This window comes from Panicum virgatum, chromosome 1K (genome assembly GCF_016808335.1).
Source record: "Panicum virgatum strain AP13 chromosome 1K, P.virgatum_v5, whole genome shotgun sequence".
NCBI classification, from domain to species: domain Eukaryota; kingdom Viridiplantae; phylum Streptophyta; class Magnoliopsida; order Poales; family Poaceae; genus Panicum; species Panicum virgatum.
In genome coordinates this window covers 10,874,242-10,887,076 of record NC_053136.1, presented here as the reverse complement: position 1 = coordinate 10,887,076, position 12,835 = coordinate 10,874,242, and positions in this window count along the sequence as shown.

Below are 12,835 nucleotides of genomic sequence, written 5' to 3'. Positions count from 1 at the left end.
ACGTAGGAGTAGCAGTAGGACTGTAGGAACAACCCGAGCCAAAGATTCGTACTCGAATCGGCTCCTTCATTGTAAAATTCCCTGTTCAATTAATGAAATTTCCTTTTCCAAATTTCGTACTTGAATAATCCGAAAAAGCCGATGGCATCGCATCGGACTTTACCAACGTCTGAGAGTCGATAGAATTCAAACTCGAAAGTAGTCCGAATAAGGATAGAACACCACTTCCGCTTCGAGTCCACCTCAGATAGACATCGTGACTCCAAGCGTATCTTCAGAACCTCGCTCCATAAATCCAAGCAAGAAACGCATCAAACCCCGAACCAGAGCCCACAAAATAACTCAAACCCTAAGGCAACAAATCTGAACCATGGCGAGCTCTGAAATTCAGACACCAAGATCCCCAATTGCGGACACGGCGATTTACGGCCTGAAGGTAACTTTCGGCCTTCCCTCTTAATTTCCTTTTAGTTCATCAAGCCACTGAATTTAATGAACTATTAAATCATAACACCGTATTAATTTCTGGATTACTGAACTCCAGGTGTCGGATATTCTCTTGCCACATCCTTCCAATCCCAAATCTTTCTATCTTGGCCCACAAACACATGAAAATCCCGTAGATTTAATTTCTTGTGAAGCAAATAGGATCCCCTTTGTAAGCCAAAACCCATGTCTTTAGGCAAGCCCTGGGTCCCCTGCTGCAGCAAATCGATCCTGAGTATGTGATCCCTAAGGAAGAGGTATCGAATCTGCATGTCACCCTCTCTGAACCTTCTTTTGATTCATTTAGCTAACTCTGCCCATTCTCCTTGCAGAAACAAGACGGTCCAGAACCAGTGACCAGCAACGGTGAACCGTTCCATTTCTTCCAGACTACTCCTGACGTTCTCTTTTGCAAGAGGTCCCTGCCAATGAAAACAGTAATACTGAAAGCTCAGCCAGACTCACCTCAGTCGGCTTCTAGGCTGAGACCAATCTCTAGGAGCGCTGCCCCGCGAGTTCCGACCAAGAAGAGAAAGATAACCACAAAACGAGTCGTCAAGAGAACAGCAAAACCTTTCTCAGATCCGTCGGAGCCCGACACCAGCCAGGTAATCCACTCTCTCCGAGATTTCTTCATTAAGCACATGTACTCCGGTTGATTGAAACGCTTTCCCCAGGATGCAAGTGAGGATACCATCAGCATGGGGAGTCCGACGCCATAGGTGATTACGGCCTCAAGAAGCAATTGTTGTCCCAGCAGACGCCCGTAGCAAAGGGACCACAACGGCTGACGCTACAATGGAAGTTCATACTAAACAAGCTGGGACCCCCGAGGCTCCGTTGGAGGTCCGTGCCGAGCATGCGGACACAGCCAATACTCCTGCTGCTACCTCCAACCCAATCGAGCCGATCGCACCCGGACCAGCTTTTACTTCTTCAAGACAGGTAACACTATGTGAGCCGATTTGAATCAGCCGATAACTCAGTTGATGGATCTTGCTCCCAAACTAACTCCAATATCTTTGCAGGGCTTCGACTTTCGGATTTGCTATCATTTGACCCGGCATCAATGGGTCTCTCTGCCCCTGGCGCAAAGACACCATCACTTCATCAGCCGATTGACCTTGCGGATCAGCTCCAACACATCAAAGGTCTGCTATAGGCTCCGATCAGCACCCTGGTCGATGACTCTGGTGAGATAAAGCATGTTCTCGAGCAAATAGAATTCCAGCTCCCAGAGTCGCTTCGGGTCAAGCTCTGGCCAGCGGCCACCTTCCTTTCTTCCGGGCAGAGGTGAAAGCAGCACAGCACAGGATAGAGGTGCATCCCTCCCAAACTTCTCTGAAAGTTGACATTGCTTAGAGGTGCGCGACACTCAACCAGAAGAAGGCGACTCTGGACGCCAAAGCCGACATCTCTGCTAGCATCAAGCGACTCGATCTCCTGGAGAAAGAATTGGCAGATCTCGAAGAAAAGGTCCGCACCACCTAGAGGCTCATCCAAGAAAAGAAGGCTTCGATCGCGAACTCCAAGCAAGAAACTCAAGAAATGACCGAGCAGATACGAGTGGAGTTCGCAGAGATATGCACCTTGAGTCAGCAGATCGTCACAGGCGATGACAAGGATGATGAAGCAATCATAGCACGAGCCGACGCTGTCCGCACAGAAGCCATCCATGCCATAGAAGAGTTCTTGAACTAGTAGAATAGTCCATGAAACATTTAATACCGCCTATTAAATCTGGAACTTGTACCTGTCAAACATATTTTTAGTCGATGGTTAAACATCGGCTGACTTGGTCAGTCTTAAGCAAAATTTCTTATATCACATAGCCAATTCACTGTATTGGCTTCCTTCTCTCTCTCTTCTTTTTTTTACTGGTCAACTCAACGTGTTGGCCTCTCTCTCTTTTTTTACTGGCCAACTCAATGTGTTGGTCTCTCTCTTCTTTTTTTATTGGCCAACTCAATGTGTTGGCCTCTCTCTTCTTCTTTTTTATTGGCCAACTCAATGTGTTGGCCTCTCTCTTCTTTTTTTATATGTATAGTCGGATGGTTCTCATCGGCTTTCATCACTCACTTTCCCACATGCTTGGCAAATACTTCTTGAGGTGTTGGCCATTGACGGCCACAGGAAACTTGACACCATCCAGTTCCTCAAGCATGTACGCATTTCCAAGTAGGACTTGATCAACCTTATAGGGCCCATGCCAATTTGTAGACCACTTGCCGTACTTCTTGTCTTTGGTTCCCAATGGTAGCATCGCCTCCCAAACCAAGTCTCCGGCCTGGAACTCTTTTGGTCTGACCTTTTTGTTGTATGCACGAGCAACTTTGGCCTTATTTTCCTTGATTTTCTCCAGCGACCAAAGCCTCAGCTCCGTGAGATCCTCCACATTGTCGCTCATCAAGGCTGCGTATTCCTTAGCTGATAGATCATTTTGGAACTCAACGCGCCTTGACCCAGCTGTAATCTCCCACGGCAACACTGTGTCTTGACCATAGACCAAATGATACAGCGATGTCTTGGTAGATCCATGGCACGAAATGTGGTATGCCCACAACGCCTCTGACAACACCTCATGCCAGCGCCTAGGATGCTCATCGATCTTTCTCTTGATCAGCTTGATGAGGCTCTGGTTAGATGCTTCAGCCTGTCCATTAGTTTGGACATAATATGGGGATGGTCTGATCAACTTGAACCCCATGTCATCGGCAAACTTTCTGAACTCTGCCGATATAAAGACCGATCCTCCATTGGTCATGATGGTATGAGGAATCCCGAATCTATAGATGATGTGCTCTTTCACAAAATTAATCACATGTTTTGTTGCCACTGATCTCATAGGTATCGCCTCCACCCATTTCGTGAAATAATCCGTGACAGCCAAAACCCATTGGTGGCCTTTTTTGGATGGCGGGTTGATCTGGCCAATCATATCTATGGCCCATCCTCTGAACGGCCATGGCTTGATGATGGAATTCAATACTGAGGCCGGCACCATCTGAATCTTGCCGAACCTCTGACATGCCTGACATCCCTTGTAATACTTGAAACAATCTTCAAGTATGGTAGGCCAATAATATCCCGATCGCCTAATCAGCCACTTCATCTTATGAGCCGATTGGTGCGTGCCGCAGGCTCCCTCGTGAACCTCATGTAAAAGCCGATTTGACTCCGAAGGCCCCAGAAATTTGAGCAGCAGTCCTTCTAACGTCCTGTAGAACATGTTATCCCCTATCAGAACATACTTCATAGCCTTGAATCTTATCCATCTGGATGCCCCCTAAGCCGAATCCTTCAAGTAATTGAAGATATCGGCTCTCCAGTCACCAGGTTCTAGAAACTGAACCTCGACGTCAACGCCATCGGCTGTTTTCTTGTACCTAGAGGCCATCTGCGCCAAACTGTTGGCCTCTTTGTTCAGTGTAATATATGATGAAGCTTTGAACATGTAAAAAATAAACAGAGGCACAGCTTCTCAACCTCAGGATACCTGGTCTCGGCGTCCAACATATGCCTGCTGAGGTAGAACACAACCGTCTCCTGATCGTCATGCTTCTGAACTAGCACCAAGGCGATAGATGTGTCACCCACGGATAGGTACACGTAGAAGGGTCTATCTTGTTATGAAGGAACCAACACTGGAGGTTTCGACAAGTATTCTTTGATTTCATCGAAAGGTTAATGCTGCTCTGCCCCACAGCGAAATTCGTCATCGGACTTGATCTTCACCAGACCCATGAATGGCTCTATACTTCCAGACAGATTGGAGATGAATCGTCTGACAAAGTTGATTTTGCCGATGAGCTTCTGCAACTCCTTCTTTGTAGTGGGTGGCTTCATCGTCCTCACGGCTTCTTGACTCTTTAAGCCAATCTCAATTCCTCGTTCATGCACTAGGAATCCCAAGAACTGACCGGCTGATACACCAAAGGCACATTTCTTTGGGTTCATTCTGAGCCCAAACTTCCGAGTCCGCTCCAAGACCTGACGCAAATCTTCCAGATGCCCCCCCAATCGATGCGGATTTGACCACGACATCATCAATGTAGATTTCCACCAACTTGCCGATGAGATCATGAAAAATGTAGTTCATGGCACGTTGATATATTGCACCGGAATTTTTCAATCCGAAGGTCATAACCACATACTCGAACAAGCCGACCGCGCCGGGTACTCTGAATGCGGTCTTGTGCACATCATCCGGGGCCATAAAGATCTGATTGTAGCTGGCATTTCCATCCATAAAGCTCAACATCTTATGACTGGCGGCCGCGTTGATCAATGTTTCCGCGACAGGTATCGGATACTCGTCCTTTGGCGTTGCTCTATTGAGGTCTCTGAAATCTATGCAAACCCTCCATCGGCCATCTTTCTTCTGCATAGGGACCACACTGGAGATCCATTCAGCATAGCGACATGGCCTGATGAACCCTGCATTCCAACATCTTTTGCACCTCTTTCTTAACTTCTTCTAGAACTTCGGCCTTCATCTGGCGTGCCCGTTGTTGAAATGGCCGAAATCCGTTCTTGAGCGGGAGTCGATGCTCGACGATGCTTCTATCCAGACCGGGCATCTCCGTACAATCCCATGCGAAGCAATCCCGATATTCTTTCAATAGTGTTATCATCGGCTCTCGCAGGCTCGAGGCTAAATTTTTGCTAATAAATGTCGGCCGCGGCTTATCCCCGGGACCGATGTCGATTTCTTCTAGATCATCAGCTGACGTAAACCCGAATCCCAACTTGCCGTCGCCTGTTAAGTCGACGGTGAACGCAAACAACTCGTCGTCGCCTGCCAAGTCAATGGTGAAGACAGAAAAATAACCAAAGAAAAATTTTGGCCAACTGCATGGGCCGGCCGTTCTTGTATAGCCATAGTCATCCATTATTGTACATCCATTAATTAGCCGACTGCAAGAGTAGGCTATCTTTGGTACACGACTACATGAACTCAACTCAAAACAGGATTTGAACATTTTTTGGGGCTGATCGCTGGGATCGGCCTCTAAGAACTCGCCACACTGGGTGGTGTGCCGTAAAGTGTCTACTCCGTGAGGCCAGTGGATAAGACAAGCCTGAATCCGTTTTTTGTAGCCTCGATCTGATCACAATCTTCCAGCACAACTCCGGAGATCGGCTCTTCTCCTTCAGCGTCCCACGCGTTCATATCCGTGAGCGAGACTTCGCTGGAGTCGTCTGCAGGGACCACCTCCACTTCGTCGCCATACTATTGGACCAAACACTGATGCATTGTGGAAGGAACATAGCAATTGGCATGAATCCAATCTCTCCCAAGCAGCATTGTGTATGTGCTTTTGCTGTTGACGATGAAGAATGAGGTTGGAACGGTCTTGCGGCCAACTGTCAACTCTACACTGAAGACCCCCTTCACCTCTGTTCACTGACCGTTGAAGTCGTTGAGCATAACATTGGTCTTGATGTGGTCAGCAGCAGAACGACCCAACCGGCACAGAACTGAATATGGCATCAAGTTAACTGCAGCACCAGTGTCGACCAACATCCTGTTGACCGGCTTGCCATCGATGAGACCCTTGATATATAGGCCCTTAAGATGCTTGTAGCTCTTCTCCTTGGGCTTCTCAAATATAATCGGCTGCAGGCCGAGGTCCAACTATGCAACAGCCAACTCTTCAGGTTGAGGCACCCGATATTCCAATGGGAGCACGAACATCATGTTCACATCAGCCGATGGCTTCTTATCGGCTTTCGACTACTTGACGCGCCACTTCTTCTTTGGGGCGCGCCGCTCTTCCTTCTGCGGGCGCCTGACTTGCTCCACAAGATCCAAACGCGTTTTCCTTAGCACGTCGAGGTATTATCCTTTTGCCTCTTCCAAGTAGCGTAGGCGTTGTACCCTACGCTTCTGCGAGCGGCTGAGCCCGTCGGGACACCATCGCGGCCGGTGGTACTTGTCCTCTTCCAGCTCGGGATCATCTTCAGGTGGCCGCGTAGTACAACCATCGCGACCCACTTTGGGTCCCAAGCGCTGGAATACCAAAGTCCCGCTCGACTGGCGTCCCCAGGGCCTACACTCCAGACAGTCATCAATAGTAGGCAATCGGCTCATACCGGAATTCCAGCAGTACTTGAAGAACGGGCAGTGCCAGTGATCGCGTATGGCCTGTCATCTTCCCAGCGTTCATCCTATGCGGTGCTCGTACTCTTCTTCTTCCAATCCATACCAGCGACGTAGCATGTACATATATTCATATTTCTCAAGAAGCTGGGATTTGATTGCGGATGTGGCGCACTTGTTCTTCGGTGATGTTCTGCCGCTCTGCCTTGTCTTCAATATAGGGCCGTTTGCCAGAAATGTCCTCTCTCTTCTGCTTGTCATGGAGGCATATAGGTCCCGCCATGTTGATCTGAAATGCGAAATTCTGGCACTCCCTTCCAAGATCTGACAGCTCTACCATGTTAGCTTGCGGGAATGGCTGACTGTCAACCTTCATCGTATGCTGTGCCAGAATAAATCGGTCTTGCTCAAGAGCCGATTGCACCTGTCGACGTAGCTCCTTGCAATCGTTCGTGGCATGGGTGAACAAGTGGTGCCACTTACAGTATGGCCTTCCTTATAGCTCTTGTGTCGTCGGGAACTTGTGATTCTCTGGAAGCTTCAACTGCTTTTCTTTGAGCAGCAGATTGAATATATGCTCCACCTTGGACACATCAAAGTCAAAGCCCTTTACAGGTCCCTTTTGCTTGACCCACTTGCACGGAACGGGGTTTGCCCCCCGAGTCCACTCTGCCACTACCACTTCTTCTTCTTCGCCAGACTCATCAGAATCATCTGCCTGGGCCATATTCACCTGGCGCTTGAACTTTTCTTGGTACAGCTCAGGGTAATAGCGTTCATATGTCGTGAGCTTCTGCATCATGTGCGCTAGAGAGTTGAATTCCAACTGGAAAGCCAGATCCTTGATCGGCTTTGCGAGGCCCAGAACTACCAAGTCGACTGCCTCCTTTTCAGTAATGCGTGATGAGTAACACCGATTCTTGACCTCTCTAAAGCGCTGCACGTATTCTGAGACAATTTCCCCTCGCTTCTGCCTGACTTGTGCAAGGTCGGCAATCCCAGCTTCTGCGTCCTCCGTGTGGTACTGGATATGGAACTGATCTTCCAGCTGCTTCCAGGTACGGATCGAATCCGGAGCCAATGACGTGTACCATCCGAACGCTGGACCCGTTAGAGACTGGCAGAAGAATCAGACCCGCAGAGGATTCGACACAGAGATCATCCCGAGCTGCGTCAGGTACCGGCTCACATGCTCGATGGAGCTAGATCCCTCCGATCCATTGAACTTGGTGAACTCAAGGGAGCCGATACTTGGGTGGTAATGGGATCGAGTGGTATTCGCTTGGGTACGGCTTGGAATTGCCGATTGCCTTCCTCTTGGGCAGTATGCCGAACTGATCTCTCAGTATCACGCTGATCTGCTCCACACCGAGAACTCCTAGGGCCGAGGGTTCAGTACTCGGCCCGGTAGCGTACTTCGCTAGCCATGCTTTCTTCTCTGCATCAGTTCCGGAAGTTGCTGCACTCGTCAGTTGCCTCGGGCGCGTCTGGTTGACGTTGTTGGGGATGTAGACACAAGTGTAGCAATGCGGGATTTCCTGGGGCGGCTCGCTCAGAAACTGGCCCTCTCCGGGATCACCGCCGATCTTGTAGACGACATAGATCGGCGAACTCTGTGGCTCTGGAGATGCGAGTGAGTATGGAAATGGTGGCCTGGATTGAAGTGCAGCTTCTCCTCTGTGACTCCCCAGGACTGGTCCTGATGGGGAGTACTGGTTCTTGATCACCTCATGAACGACATGATGAGCCACGCGTTCGATCTCATTCATCAGGCTTTCAGAGTGCCGATGGAGTGAGTGAGCCACCATGTAGTTCATCTCCTGGCGCAAGGCTCTGGTACTCTCCTCTGATGGAACGGACAGATCTATATTGTCAAGAGCGCCTTCAGAAGAGAACCCCCTCCACCTGATGCCATGGTGGTGGGTCCTCTCAAAAGAGCCGATGAGATCGGTTTCAAACTGAGCTTTGATTTCATCATATTCCTGCTTGTATTCAGGAGTTAGCTCTTCATACGTGACGGGTTTGGTGGACGGTGGATCCGGCGCTTGATTCTGAGATCCGGTCATCCCAGCGGTTGACGTCGTTGTCGATGAAGGTCCCACCGAGCGTGCCAGAATGTGTTGTGGGTCGAAACCCACCGGCGAGCAGCGACAGGCAACATGAGGAGCCGGGAGGCTGCCGGGGCGCTGGCTGGCACCGGTCCCTCGACCAGCGGTCCAGATCCTGGCACACGCCTATTGCTTCAGAGTCGCAGGGCGTGCCACCTGACCTATACCTGATTAGGAAGGTGCAAAACGTGTTTTAGTGATTCGACTGCATGTATAGACACGTGTAAATATTAGTCCGAGCCACTGTCGGCTCCCCGGGACGACTCTTGCATCGGCTTTAAAGAGCCGATCGAGTCCCGGTGTCAGTCAGATCTATATATCCTGATATTAATAAATGAAGCATATAACTGTAATAACTTGCTGCAATTACATTCAGTTAATCCAATCCACGATGGTAAAAACTTTACTGCTAGATCGGAACATCCTACACGTAATTAGGCCTAACGAACATGATAGATAGCTAAACTTTAACCAGAATGGAGGCCTAAGAAATAGCAAGAGCCGATTCCCGGATCAATCCCCACAAAGACTAAAGCAAGGCATCTACTACATCGTCGAAACATCCAATCCGTTTGTAAGGCCTAATCTAGCAGATATTACGCCAATTCTTATAGAATAAGAACAAACCATAACAGATTGGATCTACTAAACGGAACGCAACAAGGCATTACTCCTGCACGACTAATTCCGCATGATAAGAACTAGTACAAGATTGAAAATGTGATCGTGCATGAATAACATGATATTTGCAAATGATAAGCTTTTAAGCACATGATAAATCTACTAAAACATACTGCAAACACCAGGATAACTAGCATTACTCGCCATCAAAAATGCTTCAGCACGAGTAATACCAAAGGTAAAAGCAAGAACAATGCTGTCTTGATCGCAAGAAACGATCAAGGCAGCATGGCACTTGGATGAAACCCTAGAAACAGGGGTGGCGGTGCGCCGTGGTTTGTTGTTGCTGAACGTGAATGACGTCCTCCTTTCACAAATGTCAAAGGGTACGTATTTAGAGTCCGTAGACTTAAAACACAATCTAAACTATCATGTCCATATCGGACTCTACCCTAACCGAACTGAACCAAATCTAAAGATACATGGCCCACATAGCATAAATGCTCGCGCAGGAGTCAATTCACAAGCCTTCTTAAATTTCTACACTAAACTCAACTTGCTCGTGGCCCATTAATTAACCCTGTTAATTTATGACGATATTAATTAACACTGTTAATTTATGACGATAACACTATGTAAGCAGTAAATGACCGAAGATAAAGCGGATATGATGGCATGGAAAATTTGATCAGTATCAATCTTTATCTAAGTTGTTCAGTGGGGAAGCCAAGATCAATTTGACCATGGTGCACTCTCCATTGTAAAGAAGGAAGCTAGTATACTTCTTATATGGTAAGATTCAATCAAGTACTAGTCGGTGTACCAGTTGGTGTCGACGGTGTAGGAGCTTGACGCAGCAGCAACAAGGCGCTCGTCGGGGTGAAGTTCTCGTCGTAGCGGTGTCAGCAGTCGACGGCCAGATGGCCCTTCTTGTAGCAGACTTGGCAGCGAGGTCGGCTGTCGTTGTCCTGCGCGGCAGGCCAGCAGGAGCAAGGCGGCGTACGATGGGCTGTGGGATCGTGGCGTTTGTTATCTCTGACCACTAATCCCCAACCTCCAGTTTTGGTTCTCAAATCATAGGCACCATCAATATTGATCTTGTACAAATCTTGTGCAGGAGGTTTCCATGATTGCTCAAGAGAAGATTTGACTACCCTCTCACTAACAGCACCCAGCTTTTCAAATTCCTGCAAGAAAAACGTTACAGAACTCTGAACTTCAGCAGGACTTTGCAATCTCCCACCATCATTTGCTCTGTTTCTTACTGACCACCATCTCCATAGGAATACAATTACATTCAACTATTTATTCTTCTCCAGTTTCCAGATCTTGTTAATAGTTTCCTTCCCTGATTGACAGCTCAATAACTCAACTCTAACATCTTCCATATTCATGTGGCGCCAACAGTGTTTTACATATTTGCATTTGAAAAAGATATGTCCACAGTCCTCATCCAGCCTTTTACAGGCAGGACACAGAGTATATAACTGAACACCACGCCTTGCCACATTTCTCCTTGTTGGTAGGCTATTATGAGCAAATCTCCATAAAAATATCTTAACTTTGTTAGCAGCTTTTAATAACCATATTTTAAACCAATTAAATTGGCCTTCATCACCTGCTTCATTCCTTGATGATGACACATCCTGCTCTGTTCTCTCTTTGCCACAGCAAGCTTATATGCAGATTTAACTGAAAATAAACCTTTGCCATTATAATGCCATGCCGGCCAATCCTCCATCTGTTCATCTATAGGAATCTCTAAGATTACCGCAGCATCTTCTGGCCAAAAGGTGTCATGAATTAGCTGCTCGTCCCATTCACCTGACACTGGGTTAATGAGCTCACTTACTTCAGTCAGCAGCGAAGGACCCCTTGGTGTGATTGGTTTTCTTGTGGTCCCCTGGCAACCATGGGTCCTCCCAAATATTCACGCTTTCACCGTTACCAATACGCCAAATAATCCTATCTTTTAACAGCTCAACCCCTCTTAAAATACTTCTCCATGCATATGATATACCCGGCCGTGAAGCACATTGGAGAATGTTTGAGTTTGGAAAATATCGTGCCTTCAAAATTTGTCCACATAATGTGCTGTTTGTTCCTTTTATTGAGTTCATTCCACACTGGCCATTTCTTTCCTACACACATGTGTGTGACTGTAATTAACGTTGACGGAGGAGGCAGAGGGCTCGTTTGGCAAAGTGGGTCGACATCCCATAAAAAAAAAGTGGAACGTCCCATCAGAAAAAGGATGCTCTGCCAATTTATTTGGAAAAGAGAGCTCTTGTCACACCCTGAAATTTTTGGATTTCAGGATGTGATTAAAATTAAAAATAAAACAACAATTTTCTCATAATTTTAAAATTTTCGCAACATTTATTTTTCTTCACAGGGAATTTAGTAAAAATAAATAATAAATTGGTTGTTTTTCTAAATCTAAATGAGGCTGTTTGTTTGCATTCATGCAGCTTTGCATTGTTTTATTGCTTGTGGTTTGATTTGAATTTAAATTCGTGGAGTTTAAATTCAAATCGAATTTGTTGAATCTTTTTGCAAAAAGAAAAAAATAGAAAAAACATTTTCGGCCAAACCAGCAATCCGGCCCGTTTCTTCCCTTGGCGCGCAAGCCAAGAACTCTCAACCACCCCTATATAAGCACCGACCCTCCCCCTCCTAATCCCCTGCTTATTTTTCCTTGCGCCGTGCGTCTGCAACGCCGCCGGCCCTAGGCTAACGCATCCCCCATCACATCGCGCGTTGCCGCCGCCAGCAAGCCGCCGCCGGATGCCATCTGAACTCGTCGCGCCCTCCTCCTGCACAGCCGGCGCCGTCACCCTTTTGGCCGCGCCTGCATGCCCCGCGCGTCCTTCTGCTGCCGCCCGTGCAAGTCGCCCCTGTGACCTGCGTCTTCGCCATGTACTGCCGCCGGGAGGGTCGGCCACGAGCGGACCGCCACCACCGCATCAGAACCATTGCCGGGCTTTGCTGCATCGACTCGCCGTGCCGAGCTGCACCAGCTACGCACGTCCCCATCGCTCATCTAGCACCAGAGCTCCGCCGCCGTTCGAAGGATAGAGCCACCGCCGCAGAACACTGCTGCCGATTCGTCGCCGTTGTTGGTACTCCGCCACCGGTGAGCACAACCACGTGATCCCATCGAGCTTCTCTCTCGATTTCTCACCTTGGCCGAACTTCTCGCAGCCCGGATCACCGTCAAATTTGGAAGTCAGAGCTGCCGGTCGTAAGCTCCACGAAGAACAGAGCAGGAGCTCTGTCGTTTTTGCGTACAGCCCCCTGGTGAATCCTTTTATCCTTTCCATAGTTTTTCTATCTTGGCCGTTTCACCTTAAGATCCCTAGATCTATTAGGTCCTTACGAATCAGTCCAAACCCATCCACTTTTATAGATCTAACCCTAGACTTTTACCTTTTCGCGGACATTGCTGGTTGTGTTTTGCGAATCTTCTCTGCTAGTCCCTGTTGGCTATAGTTAATCACGTATAGATCCCTAGAAC